Source organism: Cavia porcellus, unplaced genomic scaffold (assembly GCF_034190915.1).
Source record: "Cavia porcellus strain 051 isolate PalLab524CR breed Dunkin Hartley unplaced genomic scaffold, mCavPor4.1 scaffold_3, whole genome shotgun sequence".
NCBI lineage: Eukaryota > Metazoa > Chordata > Mammalia > Rodentia > Caviidae > Cavia > Cavia porcellus.
This window is the reverse complement of record NW_026947486.1, coordinates 82,826,521-82,853,241: the sequence shown is the minus strand read 5'-3', so window position 1 is coordinate 82,853,241 and position 26,721 is coordinate 82,826,521. Positions and strand designations below refer to the sequence as shown.

At 38.1% G+C, this 26,721-nt stretch overlaps 1 long non-coding RNA gene and 1 pseudogene across 1 annotated transcript in view; both read right to left on the bottom strand.

The window, feature by feature from the left end:
• Window positions 1-26,721, bottom strand: part of LOC134475370 (uncharacterized) — a 287,729-nt gene that overhangs the window by 247,573 nt on the left and 13,435 nt on the right. The gene's annotated exons all lie outside the window — the stretch shown is intronic.
• On the bottom strand, window positions 396-1,090 carry LOC100718188 (alpha-tocopherol transfer protein-like; annotated as a pseudogene).

Genomic DNA, 26,721 nt, shown 5'->3' with positions numbered 1-26,721 from the left:
AATTGGCCAGGAACATGATGCAGAATTCACATCCCAAGAACATGATAGGGCTTAATGCTTGGTCCCTCCTTTTGTCTAGTTTTTTGTTCTGTTGTGTTTTCTTTCTCCCAAAAGCCTCTCACAGGTTCCTCCATCCAGACTGCTGGATGTGGGATGTCTACTTCAGCCATTCCACTCATGTCCTTTTAGCAGTACTGGTCCCACCATTGTCAGATGGAATTAAGGGCAGCCAGAGGTGTGCATTTTGGCACTTCTGACATAGCCAGGACCCTAGAGGGTGTTAGTATCTATGGTAAAAAGACCTGTCCATAAAACTAGCATTAATGAGGTAAGTAAATTAATTTCTACCAAAAACTTACCAAGACATGCTTTAAATTTCTTTTAAGGATGAACAGTTAAGTAGCACAAATCAAGCTTTGAATTCCACTTTGCCTGCAGGGTCTAAATGCACAGAGAAGGTACAAGCTCAGCAAGCTGTACTTGTCATTATTTAACTCCAGAATCACAAGAATGAGTATGGAAGAAAATACGTTGAAAGCCACCAGATGAACCACCTGGGTTTCTTCAGAAGGAATAGTTTTTCTAATATCAAGTATATGGCTCACATGTTTTCAGTTATTGAGTAGTTGCTCAGTATCCATCTGTTTGGATCTATGCAGAGGATGTGGCAGCCCCTGGGGCCTGGGTGGTGCTGCATGGTGAGGAAGCCAGGGCTGAGGACATCTTTCAGGACCAATGGACTCAAGTTACTGAAGCCCTCAGGTCAGTTTCTCCTGCAGCTGTGGTAATTGACCAGCAGCTGCAGTGACCAGTCCAATCAAACTTGCTGGTGTGAAAGAAGCACAGCTGAAAAGTATTGTTGTCGAGGGACATGCTCAGGTGGGGTGCTTCCTTGTACCGTGTCACGGAGGGCCTGTACATCCTGGAGTTGCCACTCGGGCTTTTCTTGCAACTCTTCCCAGGCATTGGTGACCAGGTCTTCAGTGAGTGAGCATACATAGCAATGACACACAAATAATGGCGGCCTCTCATTCTCAGATAGTGAGGCCACAGAAGAGCTGGTATAAAGAGAGTCACTTTCCTCTGACATTAGCTCCGAGGTCCCAAAGGGCTCCAGGGCAGACAGCAGGTCAACCTGCACTGGCGGGAGCCTGGTTCACCAGGGCCTGCAGAAACAACCTGCACACCAGGCCTGGTTGGCCCAGGAAAAGGATATGTTGATCTGTAGTATGCATACACGGATCCCATTGTCAAAGACATTAAAAATGGTAATTGAAATAAAGTTCATAAACAGGCTTTCTTTGGCAAGACTGCCTGGAGCTTTTAATTACTCTCATCTGACAACCAATAATTCCCACTTTTAATTTTCTCATTGAGCTTGTGTCTAAGATGGTTCTTTCTACAGCATCACTCTGCACTTCCACTTTGTTTACACATGAAAAGTGGAGAGGAAGAAAACTTTATGTTCAGCACTCATTGCTTTTCTTTTTAAACAGTTTTATTAGCATACACTTGCAGTAAATAATAGCATTCACTGGAGGAATCGGAATGTATATGTGTCGTAGCTTTGTAGCTTATTCCCCTTTGCCCTCCGTGCTATTTTCTCTTCCCTTCCTCAGGTCCCCTCTTCATCTCTAAGCAATCTATCTCCTTGTTTCTTTTCACCTCTCCTTTATCTTGCTCTTTATTCTTTTGTTGAAATGGTAATATAGACTTTCAGAAAGTATGTGAGACAAATAAGTTTCATTCTACACTGTCTTGGGATGTGTGTGGTTTTTTTGTGTGTGGTTTGTGTGTGTGTGTGTGTGTGTGTGTGTGTGTGTGTGTGTGTGTTTAATATTAAGGTATAAAAAAGCCTGAAGCCTTCCTTTAGGACTCTACCCACTACGTCATACCCCTCATTTTTTTCTCAAAAGACAAATCAGTGATTATATAGAAAACAAAATAGTACAGCACCACGGAAACACATAATACTTCAAAACCAGGTCCTATGAGGCCTAGTTTAAAGAGCCTTCAACTGTTTAACAGTTGATGGGATACCTCTATTTACAGCACTAAGTACTACATTAAAACTTAAGTAAATACCGTCAGCACTTCAGTTCTAACCAGATTGGCAGAATTTCCTGCTTTGCCTAGGAAAGTTGTTGGCAGTCGAGTTGGTACTTAAAGCTTCACTCCTGGACAATTTTATATTTTTAAATACTGAAGTAGAACTCACCAAATGGGGCCACATCTGGCAGCAGCTGCAGAGAAGTAAGGTGGGGTGAGTGTTCTCAGAAGCAAGATCTGTCTCATTCTGGTGCAGAGGGAGGCCCGGGGAAAAAGGGAAGACATTTCGAACACAATGCATTTACCAAAATGGAATAGAATGAATAACAAGAGGTTGCTGGTTTGCTTTTGTTGAATTCCTAGAGAGTATTCACGTCTATTAAAAGACTAGCTTCTTTGCATTGTTTCTGACTAGAATCACTCACACCCTTTTAGATATATCAGCTGGTAAAGAATTTTTTGGACCTAGTAAATGCCAAGTGCTAAGCATAGAAGAAAGATTTGTACTTCAGGCTTAGTTCTGCCTCTGCTAAGCTGTGTGATTAAAAGCCAACCTTTCCTCAAGCTGAGCCTTAGTATCTTTGGCTCTCAAAATGGTTATCATGGCTGTCCTATTTCTTAAATGGGACTGACATAGGGGAAAAGTGATATAGTAGGTATGAAAACCCTTTAAAAAATTTACAATAAACTTTTGTGCATCAAGTTCAAATTATTCCAGCTTGGGATCACATGTTGCAAGGAAGAGAAAGCCAATGAAAATAGATTTTCTTTATAAAGGGAGATTTATTTTATAAGTACTGTACTGGACATCCTCAAAAAATATCCCCCTGTAAGTAGACTGACTTCATAAAATCTTTTAAAGCCTTTTAAAGTCTCTCTGTCTCTCTCTGTCTCTCTCTGTCTCTGTCTCTCTCTGTCTCTGTCTCTCTCTGTCTCTCTCTCTCTCTCTCTCTCTCTCTCTCTCTCTCTCTCTCTCCTGCTATATGGTCTCAAATTTCCACTTCTCTGTATATCTACCTTATTCTTTTTTGTGAAAACCAGTAGCTTTGGCATATCATGACCCAAAATGCTCACTGACTCCATCTGTAATCTCAACTCACCAGTTCCTGGGGAATCTGATTTCCATCTAAATATCATCATCTATAACAAAACAGCAGAATCAAGTGAAATTGGGAATTTCTCAGTATGAACAAATCAAGTACTCAAAGAAGACAGTGATGATGATAAAAAAAAATGGTTGTCACATTAGTGCGGAAGCGTGATGTGTATAAATCACATAATTCATCACATCATTAATCTCATTAAAGGCTCTCTTCCCAAAAGCTCAAATGAGATTGTCTCTATGAATGGCTCTGCATCTTAAGGAGAATAAAACCATGGTCCCTCTCCTATCACTAGTGATTAAGAGATAAACTGGAAAATTTTCCATACCTTTCCATTTTTCTGGCTTGCATGATTCATAGCAGAAAGACATTGTGGTATGTCTTAGATCTCAACAAACTTTCCAAGTAGAAAGCTGAGAAAATACGCTAACAATATGTCTTTTAGAGAGATATTTCTCACAAATTGAATCATTTTATTTGATGGGCAATTGGTAGAAAGGTTAGAAACATGCCCACAGCTTGAAAACAATGTGCAATGGACCAAAGATGTGATTTTGGTGTCATGAATCACCCCTGTAGGAGCCACCATATGGCCACTGAGCAGCTCTGTAGTTTATAGTGAGAGCACAGATTCCTAACTGATCTGAGGCTGGCATCTCTGCAATCAGAGAAAATCTATTAACTGCACAAACATAAAGTTCAGTAGATAAGTTATTGCACCAATTCTGAGAACAAGCAAAAAATAGTTCCGTCTAGCAGCAAGGTGGCATTTGAGTCATATTTTTATTTACTAGGTATTTCTCCAGTGAATCCAAATACTGAGTTTTGAAACACCTACCTATGTGAAAAGATTATACTAGAGCCCAAAGGGAAATATCTTTATAATCTATTCTTATTTTGTTCTTATTCTTATCTCACTTTCTAGACCACCCATGCAGGATGAATCTCTCCAAATAGAACAAGACTGTAAGATGAAAAATAAAATACAGTCATCTTTTGAAGATTTCTCTATTTACCTACCAAACTCCTTCTCTTCTTTCAAGTTACAACTGCTTTCAAATCATAGAGAAGTGAGTTGATCTCTTTTGTTATGGTGAAATATAGAGCTTTCTCCCATGTAGAAGACAAAGCTGTGCATTTGATAATATTTATCAAACATACTATGTCATACAGTGTAATCATTGTGGAAAACAAGATACTAAGACTACTTCGGACAGCTAAGGAATCCACACTGCACTCCAGAAAAGCAGAAAAACATTTTTATTTGGTCAGCCTGGCTCAGAGAGGCTCGCACCTTGTAAATTCTGAGCTCCAAAGATAGTGCCACAAAGGTCTTTATTAAATTTGTGGCAGGAAAATGAGCCCAAAACAAAAGCAGTTATTCAAAAACAATAGACTTATAACTCTAGCCGTTCCACCCATCTCACTTAGGTAAGGAATCTAAACTAAACTGAAGTGGGTGAAGGCAAGTGCCACCCAGGCTGGGACCATAACACCAGTCTCCTAACTCCTGCCTCCCAAAGCAAGAGTAATTTCAGATTGGAAAGGGGGAAAGCATAGAATCAAACATCTGAGCTTGGAGACAAATAGAGGGTGTCCCTCTGAGTGAAGGGATTCAAGATTTGGATTTGGAGAGGCTGTGGAATGGCATACCACATGCAGAGAACTTCCAGATGTGCAGTCATGCGTAGCAAGGACAGTGGGAGGAACCCAGGATCTTGGATGTGGAAAATGGAATTCAAGGAACAGCAGAAGACCAAGAAAAGACATCAGAGTGTGGCCCAGGCTGGAAGAAGGAGTGGGGACTATGCTCCCATAGACAGAAAGTATTCGAATCCATGGAGACAGAGGATCATCATCTTTTAAAATACACCAAATTCTTCATCATAACTAGACATAGAGATTAGAAGTTTATAAGAAAAAGTCATTTCAGAGATAACAGGTTACACATGTACCTCCTGAATACAAGAGAAGCAGATGAAGAGTCTGTGGAAGATAAATCCAGACTCAAAGATTCTGATTCACTCTATTTGTTGAGACAGAAGTGAGAGGCAACAATGTCATATGAAATGTAACTTTAAAAGTAAAATTTATTCTATTAATTCAAAAATGACTATTGCTACTTGCTAACATTTTTGCACACCTGCAGGAAATGCTTTAATTCTAAGCACAACGTAAGGAGCAATCTTCAATTCTCAGTATATTTCAAAATAACTTAATAACTTTATTAAAATGCAGATTCCCAGATCCCACCTCTTGAGCTTCTAATGTAGAAAATCTGTGGTAAGCACCAGTAGTGCACATATTTTTCTAATGCATTCTGTATCAGTCTGATGCCTTCGGTTAAGCTATTGCCTTTAAAACCCCGCTGTTAAAAATCTCATAATATAAACAGTTTAACCTATGAATTCCTAATGGCAAGCATTCCTAGTGCATTTAACAAATGCGTACTACCAGATGCATTGGCTTTTGTGTTTGGTTCTGAAGGAAGAGGAGGTTTGAAATTTGAGTTTCTGCTGCGATAGGAGAACCTTAGCCCAGAAGCACTCTTAGGAAATTGTGCACAGTCATGTTATTACAGACAGCTGAGTTAGATAAAAAATATTATAGGCAGTTAGACAGGGCTGGGCCTCAAAGGATCTAGTGCAGAAGCCCAGATAATTTGCAACTGTGGAGGAGACAGGCAGCTCTCACTGTGGGCCAGATCTCAAGACAAAAGATAAATCAAGTGTACCCACAGACTTCCTAAGGATAAACATCAGGGTTTGATATTCCAAAGAGTATCAGAATACCTTGAGGAAGAGAGCCACTAACCCAACCCCCTACAGGGAAAGGACCTATTCTGTATTCATGCCTGCTTGCTACATGACTGGCTTCCTCATTTGATCCCGATTTAATCAATTTTATTTGAGCAATTACGCTGGTAATCTTATCAGTTGACCACAGTTCTGCCCCACCCCATACCCACCTCTCAGATTCAAACTTTCCCCATCTTGGACCCACCTCCCCTTGTGGTTTTGCTCTATGAAAATTCCTGGAAAAGGCAAGGTCCTCGGCAACCCACTCAGGACCCCATTCTTTCTTTCTCTCTCGAACAGAAGCTTTCTTTCTCTCAATAAATATACTCTGCTCTCAACCTCCATTGTTCCTAAAATTCATTATTCAATTTTAGAGAACACAAACATGTCCAAGACATCTAGCAGGTAGGGAGTTTCTTTCCCCTATATCAATGTGACGGAGGCAGTTATGAAACTAGATGACAAGAGAGAGAAATGGGAGCAAGTGATAGCAAACTAAATTTCACTGTGCACCAAACACACCTACAAAAGAAAAACATCAGTGACAGGGGCTATCCAGGTGATAAATTATCCTTGCCATCATTACTGCTATCATCTCTTTTAGACACCTCCTAAGTATGCATGGCAGCTCCACTGGGTAAATGAGGAAGAAGCACAACCATGGCATCTTCAGAAACATTCCCATAAATATTCCCAAAAAAATGTCCATAAAGAACCATGGAGATTTACATTTTAGACCTGGATCACCCAAATTCACTTTACTTCTTTGAAGTCATTTGTGGTGCTTTTACTTGTGGTACAGAATTCAAGCATAGTAAACAGAACAGCTGAGGCAGTCAAAGACTGCAGCAAAGAAGGGGTGGCACGAGGCACAGGGGACCAAATTATATCCCCGCAAGCATTTGGTCAGAAATAGAAGAACACACCCAGAAGTTCAGCCAACTGACTCACCTGTTTCAAACTGCAAGGTGCAAAAGAAAGAAAAAGACACAAAGGCAAATTCTTTAATGCAGCATGTGCCACAAGAAGTTCAGCCAAATTCATCAATGTCCAGCCTTTACAGAGAAGTATGCAAAAACCACAGTGCCAAGAAAGCATTTGTGCAGAAGCCTGCAAAAAGAGAAATGCAAGCTAGAGAAAACCTGGAGAGGCAGAGCTGCCCCTGGGGAGGCTACTTTCAGGACTAGATCTGCATCCCATTGGGAGGAGGAGTGTACAGCTCTGGCCAGATGGATAGTCATGCCCTAGGCAACACCCTGAAATTGCTAATTAGGTAACCCAGTTGCTCCTATTACTGGACTTCTAACCTTTTGGGCTCCTACCTCTTCCAAGTATTCTTTGGCCTCTTGTTCCTTACCTCTGGCTCTACAGGAAGCCTTCTGGCTTCATCACTTGCTCTCTGCTCAGTGATTACAAACCAAATTGGATAAATAATAGGTTAACTCTTCCAGAAAGCAGACATTTCTAACACACTGAAAGTGTACATGTTTCCAAACAGCTTACAAAAGTAATTTTAATGGTTAGAATTTTCTAGACTTTGTAGGAATGTGATAGAAGGCAATAATGATCCACGGCATGATAGCAAACTAGTTAAAATTTATATGATTCCACTTTCCCCTTTCTGTACCATTGTTCTTCCTACTTGTTTATCCTTTAAATTCAATCTCCCCCTAACCAGAAAACCAACCTTCATGCTCTCCACCACTGTTGTTTATCAAAATACGGTCTCATGAAAGAAACAGCAACATCATTAGTATCTCAATGCGAACAATATACTATATTCTGCTCCCAGTAGTGAGTTCTAAGACCTGTTTGTCTTTGTAAAATGATTAAGTTTTAAAATTGTAAAGAAGTATTCTATTAACAGAATTCCTGCCTTTAGTGTATGGGGATGGATTACAATTATTTTCAGGTGCCATGCAATCACTACAACTAAAACTAGGACTGATCCCTACAATAAACTCACACGTAGAGTAATTCTTCATATTAAATACATTGGAGGCAGTTAAATGTCTAAATCCTAAATCTGCTATCAAATTTCTTGTTTCTGTATAATTTATAATTGCTAATAAAACTTCCCTGTAAAACTATGAAACTTATAGCTGAGAGTTGTATGTAAAGTACTTTGAAATGATTGATCAAAGGAAATCTGTTGCCAGGATTATTCTTGAATGCAAAAATATTCATGACACTTTTATGAGAAACATGAAGAAATGCAGAATTTTTGAACAGCAGTATGATTAGGTACATCTTAACTGATTGATGTTAACTAATGGATTAATGTCAACCTGGGAGGAGGTTTGCAGTAATACAACAGACTCTTGTCCTTCATCTAATCCTGTACAACACAGTAATCAGTAAACTGAAAAAGGATGTAGATAGTTGATAAAATTCCAGCTGACAAATCATTTGGAATAATAACAAACACTAGTTGACAAAATGAAAATGAAGTTCAAGCGGAAAAGGAATACAGTATCCCACTTGTTTGTCAAGATCAGATTTTTAAGTACAGGACAGGAAGACCAGGCATATAAAAATTTTTGTAAGTCTTGTTGGCAACAAATTCAATTTAATCAACAGTGTTGTGGTTCCTCAGAGTTGCAGATATAACTAACGGCTTTAAGGGAAATGTACTATCAATCATTGCAAACCTAATAAATAGTTTACATTAGACAATGCAAAAATTCCTAAGGAAAAGTAAAGTGGTCCTTCTCCACAGCAATTGTTTATTTAGATTACATCTCACACAGAGGCAGTATTGCCTCCAGAGGGCCTATGAAAATGTTATGGAGGCATTTGGAGTTGTCACGATGACTGGAGAGAGCTACTACAAGAAATTCCTGTATGTGTGCAAAACTTTCCTGTATAACATGTAAATAGCATCCACTCATCATTAAGCTAGAGAAACCAGAATGAGAATAGCTTGGAATCATGACACAGGCTGCTGAGTTGAAAAGCCTGAGAATGTTTAACTTGAAGATAAAAGAGCTCAGAAAGAAAAAACACTTTCCAACTCCATGGAGTGCTGTCCAGTGGAAAAAAAAATAGATCATTTATTATCCCCTTTGTTGGGAGCCGCGTCTGTGATAGCTCGCCTTGCGCGGCGGACGTGCGGCCTGTGGTAAAGAGCAAAGCCTGAGGTAGATTACCCCTCCCATCGAATATGTTAGTTTCCTGCTTACCGCGTAAACAACCCGCTCAACAATATAGTCTGCCTGGCAACTGATGATGTTAGCCAATCAGCTTGCCTTGCTTACTTTAACATGATTGGACACTGTACCCGTATATATACCGGTGCCACCCCTGGGCGGAAGAAGAAGCCAGGTAGAAGCCCAGAAGTAAAAGCCCAAAAGGAGCCGCGGAGAGCGGACCGGTAGAGGCTTTGGGGCAGACTGAAGCACAAAAGGAGCCGCGGGGAGCGGACCAGAGGAGGCTTCAGCTGGGAGAACCCAGGGCAGGCTGTACGGAGAAGGAAAATAAAAAGAAAAGGTTGTCCACTACCAGACTTTGTCGTGTGTCCTTCCTGCCGGCCGGGAGCGGACATCGACACCCCTTGTTCTATTTGTTATTGATAACAGTCACCATTTTTAATAGTTACTAACTGCAAGGAACTATGCTAAACACTCACACATTATCTCACTGAATTCTAATAACTCCCTGAAGAGGATTCTATTACTCCTACTTACAGATGGAAAAATATAAGTCACAGCTTAAGTGCCTTGTCCATGGCCACAAAGGTAATAGATGGTTGAGTCTGGATTTCAACCCAGTAGCTACAAGTCTGTATTAATAATTCATGCTTCTAAATATTGTGCTACATTGTTGTAAATCTGTGTACAAACTTTCCCTTTGCCAGCATTTCCATTTTGACATTGGATTGAGGCAATGGCTACTTATCAAAGCCCCATCTGTATCATCAACATCTAAGGAGCTATGTAAGTGTAACCTAGTGTGACTATCGTCTCCTAATTCAGCACTATTTCTTGTCCATATTGTGAAAATTCCCTATATCTCTTCCATAGCCAAATTTCAATGATTTACTTGAACACCAAATACATGTCCAGAAGTATGCTTCATTCTCATGCTATGGAGTTTTCCATACTACCTAAACTGAGATTTGTAGAGTTCTCAATTTATGCCATGGCTGAATGGCAATAATCACCTGAATCAATTGGTTCCTTCATATCACCTTACTTCCTTATACAGGTTTCTATCTTTCATAGAATTTATGCTTGCCTTCTGAAACAGAGATCCAAAATAACAGTGGCTTATTAAGATAAAATAGTTGTCATTGTCTTGTGTAACTATTCAGACAAACACATTTTAGGGCTGATAGGAATAAGCAGATAGTATTAGGAATCAGGGCCCCTTTTGTCTTATTGATCCAATATCCATACAGGCTGGGCACCATCATAAAAACTGGCTCACTGCCACCTCCATATGCCAACCAAAGAGAAGGGAAGAAGAGGGGAAGAGCCTTTTCCATTTTTAAAGGTTCAAAAAGAAATTTCATATAATACTTTCATATCTCACTGACCAAGCTTGGCCACAGTTTACTCTAAAATAAAGTTTGGGAAATTTGATCTCTCAAAGTGGCCACAATTGCCAGATAATATTTTGCTCTTTTTAAAATTATACACATGGATATGTATGCTTACATTTTATTTTACTGAATGGGCAAATGCAGGGGTTGGAGCTTCACAGAAGGACTGGGTTACTTCCAGGTGAATCCAGGAGGGTAGAACTTCCATCAAGCCACAGTAGGAAGGGTCTGGTCACCTTCCCTTGATTAGAAAACAACCACATGAGGTCCAGTGACTCAGCTTATGTTTGCTGAATAGAGTTCTTTTGAAATAATGTGGGGAAGTCACTTTGCAAGTTAAAAATAGTGATTGTTTTAGAAGGTAAGTGTGAAACTACTACCTAAAATGTGCTTAATTAAGCACATGGGTCATTCATCAGCATCTTTTTCTATAGATAATTTTGGGGTAAAATTCCAAACTTATAATTACCAAACACAAAGTCTAGATTCTAAATTCACCGATCTTAGGTATAATATTAAAAATATTTGAAAGTAAAGTTCAGGAAGACTAGGTAGTGCCAGGAACCAAAACAGTAAAGGAGGGGCATATTTTACTAACCTTGAGCTCCAGAACCTTTACATTCGTTTCATCATATAGAGGTACAGGATAGGGTCTGTTGTAGTCAGGGTTTTCAAGGGAATAGACAATACAGGACACATAATATATGGGACTGTTTTATAATATTCACACAAAGTCTTGAATGCAGAAGAGTGCAAACGATCTGACATGCTGAGACTCCAAGAATCCAGCTGAGGGCCTGGATCCCATGGTACTGTCCTGCACAAGCCCAGCTAAAGACCTAGGGCCCATGCAGTATCCTCCATGAATCCAACTGGAGGCCTTTAGTCTGATAGTATCTCATGCAACTTTGTATCAACAATCAGCACTGGGAAAGCCCAAAGGCCAGTGATGAAAGCTAGAAAGTCAGTGCAAGTGGGATGAAGGATCTGTGTCACAAGGCTGAGGGATCTGCTCTGGAGCCAGAAAGCCACACTCAAGGTAAAAATCAGAGCTCCCTGGAAAAGAACCGCGGTCATCCTCAGAGACAACAAGGACCTAAGCTCCTCTGACAATGAAAACAGCTGAGTTCATATCAGGAAAACCAACATGACAAGTTTCTTCAGGAGAATCGACAGTGCACCACTTCCCCTCTAGTTGTCCTTTTTATGCTATTGGCAATAATCCTCAATTGGACTTTTCACACCCAGCACGACATAGATTCGTTTCAGCTGGTTGCTACAAATTGACCATTTGTTAATCCACCACAAAGTGCATGGTGACAGCAATTCACAAGTGCTACCCCTGACACTGAGCCTTATCCCAAAGGAGAGGATGCACAGCCAGGCTTCCCTGAGGCACAAAGAGAGAGACTGAATTTTAGCAGCTGAATTAAGTTTGAGGTAAGTACAAAGCTAATTTTTTAAAATAAAAAGGCAGAACGAACCATTATAATTTAAACCAAAGAAACATGGGGATGATGCATTTTCTGCTTGAGTCATAATTATTTTTTAAAACTTTTTTCTAAGATGATAAGATAAATGGAAATTTTGAATAACTATTAGCCTGCAGTGATCTCTAAGTCTACTGTGTGAGTTTCTGTTGAGTAGGCAATGAGTCAAAAATTTAGTTCAATGGCCACGACTAATTAAAGTAGGAGTCAAGTGGAAACATGACATTCTTTCTTCTAAAATTTTTAAATTGAGTCTCAGAGAATCATGAGTTTCTATTCATACTTAGATGAGAAGACCTAGTAGGTCCATGGTGATCATTTCCTCCTGCTATTAAAAAGCAATGCAAGCTTGGTTGCAAAGAAACCATGAATTCCTAGATGGGAAAGTACATCAGAGAGTAGTCACTTTAGCCTCAGGTGGCTTTTTCGATACTGATTCTAGCCCCTCATAAAGTTGGCTATATTTTCTGCCCCTATGTATCATGCAGTAGCTCTATATCACTATAATGCGTTCTTCTGTTTTACAGAAATTCAATTGTGCGAATTATGTTACTTGATGCAAAACAATTCCTTATTAACACAATACAGATTCAATCGTTACCCTATGCATGATGACCCAAGAGCCCCCTTTTCTGAAAAACTTACCCAAAAAATTAGCAAACTGTATTGGGAATCTAAACTGAATTTTGAACCATGATCAGTTTATTTGGGGCAGAAGTGACAGAGGACATCTCAGTGAAGGAAGACTAGAATGCATGAAACCACACATGGCCTCTTCAAATCCTGTCCTAATTCCTAACATGGCCAGGTGATATGCTTTTAAGATTTGGAAGTAATGACAAGAAGTCTTGGCTTAGTTTCTTAGAAAGTGTTGTCCTCTTCATTCTCATGCATAATATGCGAACAACTGTCTTACAGACTTTTGGCCCTTAGTTCTGTGCCTGCATCCCACCCAGCAGCTTTGAAAACTTGACTCTGCATCATTTGCAGTTTACCTCTGCATTTTGTTTGCAATTCTTCACTTCGGGTCTAACAATAATCCTTCTTTCAATTCTTCCACCCAGACAGATCCAAGATTATCTGCAGCTTGTTCTTGATCTCTGTGCTCTACATGTTCCGAAATTAACACCTTCCTTTGTCAAATCTAATCTGCTCAACAAAACCAGGTTAGCATCTCCCTATCTGCATAGTGCTTAGAGGTTAGGTGCCATGTTTCCCAGGCTCGCCTGTTGCTAGCTTCTCCATATACCCTCAGATTCCCAAGAACTGTCTCCATAGTTAGCCTAAGGGGACACCTTACATTCTTGAGAGGACTGTTTTTAGAATTATTTTCATGGCAATGATTCTCATGGCAATGTAGAGCAGTAAATTTTAGAGGTGACTAATGACAAAAAACATCTCACATTTGTTTAAAGTTTTGTATTTAATGGCATAATTTGAAATTTATAATCTGAATTAATACAACAAGACTCTGAGGTTAAAAAAAAGACAGGCATCATTATTACATCCATTTAAAATGGATGTAATACTTCAGCAAACTGAAGTAGAACTAGATAAATTGCTCAAGGTTTTATGGAAACCTGTAGAAGAGCTATGTAAGAAACTCAGCCTTCAAGTGGAATAGTGTTTCCAGAAGCTGTGGAGAGTAGAGCAGGAGAGGGATGGAGAGCTGGAGAGATATTGGTCAATGGGTACAAACAGAGTCAGAAAGAAGAAATAAGTTGTGGTATTTTGTTGCACAGTAGCAAAACTATAGATAATGCCAGTGTGTTTATATACTTTGAAGGAAATAGAGAAAAGGATTTTGAATGAGTTTGCCACAAGTAATAAAGTTTGAAGACATATATGTTTAGTGTGATTTGAACTTCATATAATATATACATGTATCAAAGAATAACACAGTAGCTCATACAAATGTATGATTTTATGTGTCAATATGAAACATGACAAAATAATACAAGAAATTTAATTTCTGGAGAAAAACAACAGTGGGCTTGACTTTTGGAACCTGCTAGATATGTTGCTAGACCTTAATATCTAATTTCACCATGTACTGATATTATAGGCTATTATAAAGATTAAATAAGATAGTAAAAATGAAGGCCTTACTTCATGTTCATCACATCATCATAACTCATTAAATACTAGCTTCAAATATTCCTAGATAGGATGATATGGCAGTTAAAACACATAGGGTTTGAACTCTAGATTAAGATTACTTGAATTTGAGTTCAAGAAACAATATACAGGGTGCCTAAGAGGATGGATAATGGACCTAGATAGCTGAGATTGAATCCAAATTCTACTATATCATAGCAGTATGACATTGCACAAGTCAATCAATCTCTTTCTTCCTTAGTTTCCATACCTTTCAAGTGGCAATAATAATGATAATAATACTCCTATAGGATTATTGTTAAGATTAAGTTATTCTACAAATCATGCTCAAAAAAGCAAATGTCACCCAATGGACATAAGTCTTCACACTTATGCTTGTGAGCTCCATAACCTTGGACAAGTTGCTAAACATAGCCTTAAATTTCCTTTCTGCAAGATGGGAATAATAAGATTTTTGTAGGATTAAGAGCAGTGCACCATGTAAAGCTCCTACTACAGCATCGCTTGGCATATAGTAACTATACAAAAAACTATCACTATTACCAATAGTTAAAGGCACCAAGTACACCAAGTATATCAATCACCCTATTATCCTAATAAATACATGGCTAGCACATAGTATCATTTCTCCAATACATTATTTGTTAATTATCTCTGAAGGAGAGGTTCTGACATCTCAGTATTTTTTCAAAAATTTCCGGGTGGAACTGGATATGTAACACAGTGGTAGTGTTTGCTCCACATAATGTGAGGGTCTGAGTTTGATCTCCAGAATTGCAAAATAAAAGTCCAAGGTGATTGTATTAGCACTCAAAGTTGATTATTGCACTGAATACTGTATTTACTTAACTTCCCTCAAATGTTACAGAGATGAGAGACCAGAGAAAAGACCAACTGTGGTGGATTTATAACTTGTAGTTCAATTGTAGTACCAACTGAACTGAATCAGTGCGGTGCTGAGCATGGATGGCCCAACTGAGGATTGTTGCAATATAAAAAGGAGACCTGGAGAGGAAAAGTTTAGTGTTGTTGGTTCTCATGTTGTCATTGTTTCTCCTGGAGGAGCTTGTCAAGCTTTTTTCCTGATATGAACCTGACTGTTCTCATGTCACAGGAGCTCGGGACCTTCTTAGCACTGAGAATGGCCCTGGTCTTTACTTTGAGCATCGCTTCCTGGCTCCAATGCAGAAACACTCAACATACTGGCACAGATCTTTCATCCCACTGGCACAAACTTGTTAACTTCTACCACTGACCTTTGGGCCTTCCCAGCGCAGATCCATGAAACAGATTTGCACGAGTCATTGTCGTGGACTCTAGTACTTCAACTGGACTCATGCAGAACATTGCTGCAGGACTCAGGCCCTTGGGTGGTTTTGGGAGTCTTTAGTGTGTGGACAGATTTCCTGCACTTTCCATGTTTAACTTGGAGTGATTATTATAAAATAATTCTATAAATTATGGGTCCTGTATTGTCTTGTTCTCCTTGAAAACCCTGACTACAACACCAGCACATTTTGTTCAAGAAAAATCAAAAACAAAAGAATTCTGAGGAACACAGATAAAATGTAGACACCTACACAATAATGCTTTTCAAAATGAACCTTGTTTCCTTTGCCCTGAATCACTGAAGTAGTCAGTGAATTCAAGAATATATCAAAAACAGAAGCCACAACTCTAAGAGATCTTTAGACTTTTAACATTTATTTTTAATAGGCAAGAAGTTTTTTCTATTACATTACATAGTTGCATTTTGATTTAAGTTGCATTTGCTGCAAAGTGGAACTGCCCCCTTAAGGAAATGCACCACAGAGCCTCATGAACACCTAACATAATGTCTCCTACCTGTGCCTGTACTAGACATAAAGATGGTCTCCAGTGATTCCTCCTTCTGAGGAATTTTGCCCTTTTACAAGCCTACCCCCATAGCAACTTGCTCCCTATGAACAGAATATGACAAAAGTGTTGGAATATCTGCTGAGAGAAGTCAGGCGCTATGTCATGAGTGCCCTATGGAGAGACCCATATGCCAAGAAATTAAGGCAGTACGTCACATGGGACAGATACTTATTAACAACCACATGTATAAATTTAGAAGTAGATAGATTCCCAATAGAGCAATGATTACAGCCTATGAGAGAATTTAATCTAGATGATCCTGCTAGGCTGTGCCCAGACTCTTGACACACACAAAGGTGGTAAGATAATATATGTGTTCTACACGACTTAAGTTTTGGGGTAACTTTTTTATGTAACACTAGGTAAGTAACAAAATATTATGCCTGTACAATACTTTTCCCTCAACTTAAGGTTGTTACTGCTACTGTTACTAGCAATACTAATAATTGCTAACATTTCCAGACATTGTGCTCAGTGCTTTACATGTAAGATATTTTAAAATCCTCCGAGTGATCATATAAGGTAGGTACTGTTATCATCACATACATACATATATTTTGCAACTCAAGAAACTCAAGTACTGAAAAGGAAACGTCCTTGTGCCTGCAGGAGCAGACATCACCCAGGCAGGGCAGAGGCATTTTGTAAGTATGTGCATATGTATATTTTTTTAAGCTCTGAGTTGTCAAACAGATGTTTCCTACTGAAAAAAAGAAACAATACCTTGTACAAAACCAAACAGAAAGGCAAGGTTCTGACTCCAGAAATATGGGTCCAAAACTTACAATAATCATGCAGACTAAAATGTGAGTTAAATGTCAGTTCTTCTATGCATTCTTCTTTGATATTATATAGATTATTTCAGTTCGTTAAACCTTGGTTTTTTTGTACCTGGGATTGAACTCACGACCTTGTGCTTGCCAGGCAGGCACTTATGCCAGTGAGCTAAATCCCCAGCAAACCTTAGGGGTTTTTTTTTTGTTTTTTTTTTTTAAGTGAAGAGACTAACAGTGTCAAGCTTACAGAGTTGTTACAAGGATTAAATAAGATTTTGGATCAAAAGCATATGGCACAGAACCTCATTTGGTAATCTGTTGCCATTATTAAAGGCCCTTGAGTAGCATTTGTGGAACCTGAGACAAAAGTACAAATAGAAGCCCACATACTAGATGTCTACACATTATATATATATATATATATATATATATATATATATATATATATTTAAAAATAGTTAAATATGCTCTCTCCTCCCACCTTGAGAAATATATTTCACAACCACTTTAAAGGCCAGGTTCAAATTTTCAATTTCAGATTCCTGGATTCAAAGCTAGAAATATGTGACTATGGAGTTAAATAGTAGCAGGCCTCTGGTTTTCTCCCTTGTCTTCCCACCCCTTCTCTTCTGTTCCAGAGAATCAGGGTCTCACATGTGAATGTGAACATTCCAAACGAACAATATACAAGTTCTTATATACTAAGGTAGCCAGATTAAGCAAATAAAAATATAGTGAGTCCTATATTTTATTTTGCAACCCTAAAGTATATTCCTGGTGGCACAAGATAGCCCTCAGTTTAGAGGTGCCCACACCAGTAGAAAAAAATCAACCTCCCTATGGAAAAAGGGGATGACTAAAGGACCGGAGTGGAGCCTTATGGAGCACAGAACCCAAAACAGTGGCATCTCTTGCCCTGGTCCAAGAGCAGATAGGCCATAAGCAGTTAAATGAGCAGTATTTCTGGCTCTGTCTTTCACAGCTAGGGTAAACTAACTGGCGTCCTATAAATATCCATCCCCAGAGAGATTTAACAATAAGCCTCATGAGTAGATGGGACATTTTCAAAAACCAATGAGAATGGGAAGAAAAAATGAATCTATACCTTCACTATGCACTCAGGCCTGTTTCCCTGTTTATCTGATTTTAAGTCTGCCATAGAAACACTGACAAAAGCCCTGTCTACGAGATTATATTCATCTGTATATGTGTCACAGTTCAAACTTCTTCCTGTCTCCCCACTCCCGTTCCCACTCATGATTGCTTATACTCTAAACTACTGTCAAAGATTTCTGGAGAGCAGTGAGGAGAGGGAAAAATTGTGTTTATGTGTGTGTGTGTGTGTGTGTGTGTGTGTGTGTGTGTGTGTGTGTGTGTGTGTGTGTGTGTGTGTGTGTGTATTCAATAAATAGAATCAGAAACAACAATATAGGTGAAGTCCTAAAACAAAATTATGGAGCAAGTGAGGCAGCCAAACCATCATTAAATATATCATATTAAGAAACAATATTAGTTCTGTTTAACAGTCACATTGAAAAAGCATATACATCAAAGGTTTACTCAATGTAATAAAGTGAGGCACAAATAGAATGGGCAACATTTTCCCTGATTGCTTGAGATGCTATATTTATAATCTGTTCATCTACAGAGAAGATTCTAAAGCTGAGGGAGGCCACAAGCCACATTTCCATATTCATAGCAAAACCCAGAGATAAAGAAAAGTCAAGTCAAGGACATCAATTCTTGTGCTGAAATTACATCCATCTCTCAGGAAGATGACATACAAGCCAGTCAAACAGACAGACTTGGTCAAAATGTGTCTTAAAGAGGTTGATAGAAGCTTGACATCTGAGTATAGCTCTGAAAGACAGAAATAATTTCCCTGGAAGACAGAAAATTACTTGGGATTTTCAGGTGATTGCAAACTCAGTAACAGTAGATTTATCTGCCAAAAATAATGCCATCTTAGGCTGTTTAAAAAATGTGAACGAATTTTTTTTTATTCTTTATCAGGCACTTATGTGGAAGGGAATGAATTATGTGCTTTTTATGTGCATTATCATGCTTAATAACTAATGTTATTCTCATTTTATAGAAGATGAAATGGAAGTCCAGAAAGGTTAAATACTTTGATCAATATAGCACAGTAAGACACAGAACTTCTATTTGAATTTAGATCCTTATTTTTTATTAGTAGTATATGATTGTGATACATAATTTCATTCATCTCAGGAAATTGGTACATATAAATATTACATCTTGTTCATTAGCCACTTGTCAGGTCAATTCTGATTCAGGACATGCAACCCTACAGGAAAATTAATGACACATTCAAAGGAAGGTCGCTGAGGCTATGAGGGAACACCAAACCACGCCATACATGGAAAAGTAAAGAAACTGAAAGCATTCAGAATGAATTTGGGAAAAAATTTAGACATGAACCCATGAATTCAGGGCTGTTGTACCTGTTAATCATCCATATAGTCCAAATATCCAACATACTGCCTAACACAGAGCAGGTTCTCAATAAATGCTTGTTGAAATAATGGATGAATGAATTAATGAAAGGAAAGATAGATTCATAGCTTTAGTACTGCTTAAGATGTACAAATGGTAGTCATGTGAAAGAGATATTATTCTAATATTCTATGCAGCTCTAGGGGCAGAATTTATAAGGTGGCAAATATTAACTAAAGCTGAGAAAGATATTTCTATTATTCTGGTTCAGCAAGACACTGGGTTATCTTGAAAAATCACAAGCTTCATAACAGTGGAAGTGTTTTGGTTTTTGTGCTTTGTTTTTTGCCAATCAACACATAAGACAGTTTTACATTTTTACTTTTCCTATAGAGATAAAGAGTAGAAGAACAGAGAGGCTTACAGTGCTTCATGTTCAGGCCATAATCCTTAACTATTTGAGTTTAAACCACAAATTTTATCATAAAGCACCTCAAAATATGTAGATGTATATGAAGTGGTAGTTTGCTCCGATTTATAAATGTGACTTAGATTTTTCTAACTCAACTCTTATCATTTAGACTACCTAACTAGTCCACAGAATTGCTAACCAATAAATTGCTAACTAATACATCTGAAAAAGCAACAGATCAATGCTGATGCTAGAAGTCTGGTCACCGTAGTTATTTGCTTGGAAACTGAACTTTTATGATCCACATAACTGATCACTGCTCAATTCATATCAACCTGGTTACCACTGTGGAAGAAAATGGATAAGACTAAATCCAATAATTAAAATATAAATAATGCCATGGACCTATCATCAAGCAAGTGAAATTGACCTTCATTGTTTGCAAATTCTATATTTTCTAATTCAACTACTCTCTGATATTTATTTGAAAACTACCAAACCAAAACTTATAGCACTTTTACAGTAAATTACAGCTATGCAAATGCTCAGAGAAGTAAATACTGAGGTACCAATGTGTACATTCCCAACTCAGATGAGACAAAATAATGCCTTGCCATCTTGGTTCAGCTCTCAAACTATAAACAACTGTCCTTTTCATGCTCTATTCATTGTCAAGTCTGTCAAACTATGGTAGGTTTTTTCGTGGTAATTTCTCTATTTAAATGGCCTCAAAGCATAGTGATGAAGTGGGGTCTGACGTTTTCAAATGCAAGAGACTGTGCTGTGTTGCATGTTGCATATGGTTGTGAGTACAATGTTAGTGGAGCAACAAAATGTATTAAATAAGGTGTCTTTTAAAAAGAAGTATGTATAAAACAAAGTATATATCGATGAGTTGACCAATTGGCTCATGGTAATTTAACCTAATTCAGAGGTTTTAGCAACCTTAGAGCATATAACTACTGCAAATAATGAGAATAAGCAGCCCATGCTTTAAGACCTCCTAATCCTGTATTAGGAGGTCTTAATTTGGGTCCAGAGTTTGTGCTCAACGACCTTGCGTCTTTCCTTGGCCTCTTGGAAACTATGTGAGCACATCTGGAAGCTCCTGTTCAGCAACCTAGGAGACAAAAAGACAGAGGTATCCTCTGTATCTCAAACACATCCTCAAGCTGTAGTGCCTATTATTCTGAAAATCTTAGAAAACAAAAACCCTGCAGGGTCAGGGATACAGTTCAACCTGCCTGGCAAGTATAAGGTCCTGAGTCCGATTCCCATTACAAGAAAGAAAGAAAGAAAGAAAGGAAGGAAGAAAGATAAGTTCAGCAAAGCTAAGCCTTTGTTCAATCTTATCAAGTCCTACCAAAGAGCCAACAATCCTTCTAACAATGACACTGTCTGTGTTTTAGTCGGATTTTCTTCTTACCATCCAAACTTCACACTGGATAACAGGCTTCTTGCTGAAAAGAAAAACTCTTCAAAGAGTACTGCTTGTCTTGAGAAATAATCCATTCTACCAAAGGGTTTTCAGTAGGAATTACAGAGAAAAGTATTAAAAAAAATTCATTGTGAAATTTCATCCCAGCTCAGCCATAACAAGTGTGTTGCTCTTGAAGGTTGAATGGGCCCCGGCAGGGTTGACACACTAGGTTTTAGGAGCCTCCTTCTCCAACAGGGAAACCAGTAAGACCTACAGGCTGAAGAAGTGCTCCCCACTGATAAAGTTAAAAAAACAACCACCATAGTCACGAGGAAAATCTCTCTCCACCATATCTGAGAAATAGAAGTGCAGCCCACCTAGCAAGATGTCCGACTAAGAACAATTAGCCACTGAGCTTCCACAAGTTTCATATCACAGTAGTTGCCACAGACACATGCCACCCACTACCTAGAGAGAACTTTCTAAAGAAGTGAAAGGATTTTTTAAGAGCACTTGACAAAAGGTCCTAAAATACTCAGAATGAAATCTCAAGTCAGAGCTGTCAAAGGCATCAGAGTAAAGCACTGCAAACACAGGCATAGATTTGCTGCGCTTCTTTGAACCAGACCACACTGCCATCTACTGAACAAGAATGCCCTTTTCCCTTGGCCTTGTCTAAACCAAATGCTTCCTGAATATTCATGTTGAGAAATGTGCCCATTCTTTTCCCTTTCTCAAGGCAGTTTGGCAACTGGACAGCCAGCCCCCTCTGTGAGCCAGAAGCACCATCTTCTCTGACACCTACCCACCAGAGGAAACTTGAAGTAATTGGATGGCAAGTCAGCAGCATTAGACACTGACTCATTTGTTCCATGACAGAAGTTGGGGGAGGCAGAGTCCAAATGAATGTGAAGCAATACACACCACACCAAAAACTGAATCACAAGGCAACCACAGGGAAGAAACTGCTGACAAGCATTTGAAGCAAGGCACCCGTAACTATGAATCATGCAGCATAACAGCTGGGTACCAAATGATTTGTAAATCTTAAAGTTTCAGAAATAACTTTGCAGGATCAACCCACGAGATCTGACTCTGTATCCAGAACCCGTGGACTGAAGTAAGTGGAAAACAGCAAAGGGCATGGGATTAATGTCTTCCCAGATTGTTGCTTGCCATCCAGCACCCACAAATAGTGTCCCAGTTTTCAATGCTAAATTACAGAGGAAAATAGTCCAAGGGAAAATTGAATGCTCAGATTGAAAGGTTGATATTCCCATTTTCCGGAAATAAGTGTTTCCTAAGACTGTTAATTAAAATTGTCTTCTCAAAACAGAAATAGGAAGTAGACAGAAAGAAAGGAAGAAAGAAAGAGACAAGAAAAAAGAAAGAATATAAAAGAATTTTAGCATATTTGTCACTGGTTTTACCCTTATGATTGCTTGGGGTTTGGCATCCTTTAGCAAGAACAAATTTTAATCAGAGCATGTATAATCAAAGTATGTATACAAGACATGTATAATCAAAGCATGAGCATTAGAGCTGACAGGTAAGTTTAGAAACTGCTTCTAAGGGACAGCAATTGTAACCCACTAGCTTTTAGGCCCTTTTATTGATGGAGTCTGACATTCTGTTATAGATCCCTCCAGCTTTAGTTATAATTATCTAAATTATATGTAATTACATATACAGATATATAGATATATATTAATATATTATTTCTACCAATGAAAAACTCTCAAGTTTTTGTATATAAATAACAATATGTGCTGTATTTTTTAAAATCAGTCTCTGCATCATTTTGATTAGTTGGCAACTTGGAAAATATATTACAGTATTTAGACAGGATAAAAATCTCTCCATAATCGGAGTTGGGCTTTTAAGCATTACTAAAAGATTCCTTATAGATTCTTTTTACTAGGATCCATCAGATTTCATCCAGAGGAAAAGTTACATGACACATATCGAGAACTTAGCTATCTATACTCAAGAGGCCTTAAATGACACAGCATCTGGACTCTCTTTCCTAAAGAAGAAGCAAAATTAATAAGACCGTCCATCCTTCAAAATCAGATGGCATTAGACATTCTAACAGCAATGTAGGAGGTACTCGTGCAATTGTAAAAACTGAATGTTGTTTGTACATTTCTGATTCTACTAATGTCTCAATAGTTGTTCAAGATATGGGTTGACAAATCAATAACATGTCAGACTCTAAAATTCCCTGGACCTTATTCTTATTCTCCTTAGGAAGCCATTACTAGCTTCTCTTGGTAGAACTGGTTGTTAACTGTACTCACAATTATCCTGTTGATTCTATTACTTGGCCCATACATACTTTATTGTTTCTTTGGCTTTGTCTCCTCCAGACCAAAAGCTATATGCCTACTCAAGATGAAAATGCCTGATGTCTACCGAAGAAACCAGATAGGTAGTCATCCATTATTCCCTCACAGCAGTTTGCGATTCTTCTTCAGAGAGGGGAATGTTACAGGCATCTGAATTAGTTAGAAATATTATAAGCAATCAGATAGGGCTAGGCCCCTGAAGGAGCCAGTGCAGAAGACCAAATATCTTGCAACCTTGAAGGAGGCAGACACCTTTGCTTTGGGCAGATCTCAAGACAAAAGGAAAAACAAATGCAACCACAGCTTAAGTATAAACATCAGGGATTGATATTCTAAATAGGTATCAATTGCCTTGAGGAAGCCAGAAAGAGCCACTAACCCAAACCCTTATCAGCAAAGACCCTATTCTGTATTCATGCCCACTTGCAGCATAACCGCCTCCCCATATGATCCTGACTTAATCAATTTCACCTGAGCAATTACACTCATAAAATTATTGGTTGACCATAGTTCTGTCCTACCTCATGTCTACCTGTCATGAGTTCCCATTTTTCCTCATCATGGACCTACCTCGTCTCTTGGTTTTGTTCTATAAAAATCCCTGGAAAAGGCAGGATCCTGGGCAACCCACTCAGGACACCTTCTGACTCTCTCTCAGACAGCTTACTTTTTCTCAATAAATATATTCTGCTCTTAAAAAATTAAAAGGAAGAATAACAATGACAACTCAATTTACCAAATGTATATTACATATTCTAGCTGATGATTCTCCAGCCATTTTAATATGCCATTATTTCCATTCCTTTCAGTGATATGATTAGTTTTACAGAAGAGGAAGCAGAGGCTAAAAACAGTAAAATTACTCATCCAAGATCATATAGTTAATGGGAGAGAAAATCGAGATTGTAAAACAGGAGTAACTAGCTACTGGAAAAGAAGAAAGAAAAGATAAGAAATTACTTGGAAGGAGCTGCTACCAGTAGAAAGATGAACAAGATTGCTGAGTGTGATGGCATAGTCTGTAATCTCAGCACTTGGGAGGCTGAGACAGGAGGATTGCCATTAGTCTGGGGCCAGCCTGGGCTACATAGTGTAGTGAAATCAAGGCCAGCCTGACTGATATAGCAAGATTCTGTCCACTCATTTCTTTTAGGTTCTTACTTTTCTGTACTCTGTGTTTCCAATTTTTTTAAATCTCAGCACCCAGAATAGATATGGCTTCATAAACAATTGCTGCTCAACTGCGTCCCTTCCAGAACAGTGATCAAACAATCACATATACTTTTAAGGAGGCTGTTTGCATACCTTTGCAGGTTTGGATACAGGCATTATCAACACTGGGTAGATGACAAGTTCCTTCTTCAGGAAAGGAGTCAAGGTAAGATTTACCAATATTTGAGTTGGTACAAAGCCTCAGAAAAATCCAAAGAGTACCATCAAGATACCGTATACACCAGAGGCAACTGAATATTAAGGAATTAAGAGTTGTATAAATGGTATGAAACACAAATATTCCTAAATGAAACATTCCCTTGAATCTGATCATACTACAGAGTATTACAAGAGTTCATCACACAGTGCAAAGTGGTTTACTACACTGATAAGCTGGCAGAGCAGTTAGAAAAGAAACAAAGCCTCATCTCAAATGATGTCCTCATGGAAAACTAAAATATCAACTATATCTTAAAATGCTGTCAAAATTTGAATAAGTTAGGGAAATGAGCCCCACGTTTAGAGAAAATCATTGAGTGGAAGTGACTATTGATTATATAAGTAAGAGTCAGAAGAAATGAGGTTTGAAAGATGTGGTAGTGCAACATTCTGAAATGCCTTGATACCGGATAGAAGAATTTACCCTTGTAAGAAATGGGAATCTACAGATAAGTGTCACAATGAAAAGAGGATGTCAGTTTTCCAAACATATGATGGGTATTTATTATTAAACACAAACTTCATGAAAACTTCAGGTTAGAGACTGGGGATTTAGCTCAGCAGCATAAGCGTCTGCCTTGCAAGCGTGTGGTCGTGAGTTCAATCCCCGGTAAAAACTTCAAGTTTTCAAGTAATTAACTATAAAGCCAGAATTAATTTGTACAAAATCTCTAGACCACAGGTTTTACTTTCTCTTTGAGTCACAGATTTTAAATCTCCAAAATGGAGAGAGTAATATACACTTCATCAAGTTGTTATGAAAACTAAATAAAACAGTCTTCATGAAATACAGTAGTGCATTGCCTTGCACACAAGAGTTCATAAACAGAAGCTCCTTATGGTAAAAGTGATCATTATTATCATCACTATCAATAACAAAAATAGCAGAGGAAGAAAATTAGCAAGCTATGGTAATAATCTAATACTTAAGGCTAGATAATAGCCTACACTACATCGTATGTTGAGGTCACAGAGAGGAGGGAGTGACTTCCAAAAACATGCATAAGACAGATTCCACAGGATTTGAGGACAACCTGTACATGAAAGGTAAAGAAGAAAGAACTGAGACAGATTTCAAGACATAGAATATTCAGATCATGGAAGTAGTACATAGAAACATCAAGAATGGAGAAATGAACTAGAAATAGCTGGTGGTAGCAGAGATTAATTTATTTTATAAAACATTGATTTTGAGGTGTTTAAAATATGCTCAAATAATGATATTTTACCCACATTTAACAATATTATACTAACATCTATGTGATAAAAATGGAAGTTTGAGAAGTAACTATATAAACAAATGATAGATGAAGATGAACAAAAGTTAAACTTTCTAGGAGGAGAGCAAAGGTTAAATAACAGAGCCTAGAAAAATAACTACAACTATAGAATAAGAAAAAAAACCATAAGAAGTATTTAAGTAAGGAAAGAGAATATGCAACTAATATTGTTTGGACAATTAAATACTTATGTGTTGTACTCTAGCTAAAGATAACAGTACTCACTGAATTAACCATTGTTACTGTTCGATTATCTTGTTAAAATTTTGTTTTATTTTTTTCTATTTAAAAAACAAGAATATCTGTAATACAGTGCAATACAGTAAGTCCCCAATTTACAAATAATTTCCATTCTGGGAGGAGTGTTCATAAGTCGAATTCCTTCATATCCCACAAAGTGAATCTTATATATTACACCTGTGAAATTTTGCAACTGGAATGTCCATAAGTGTATAAAGGATTCAAATTAATCACATAAAATAATTCCCAAGCTACAGTTGGAATGGCCTTTCAAAAAGAAATTTGCATCTTTCTGGTAGAGTTTAGGGTTTCCTGCTAATTAAAAGAGAATTATCATTTACTAAATTCAAAAAGCAT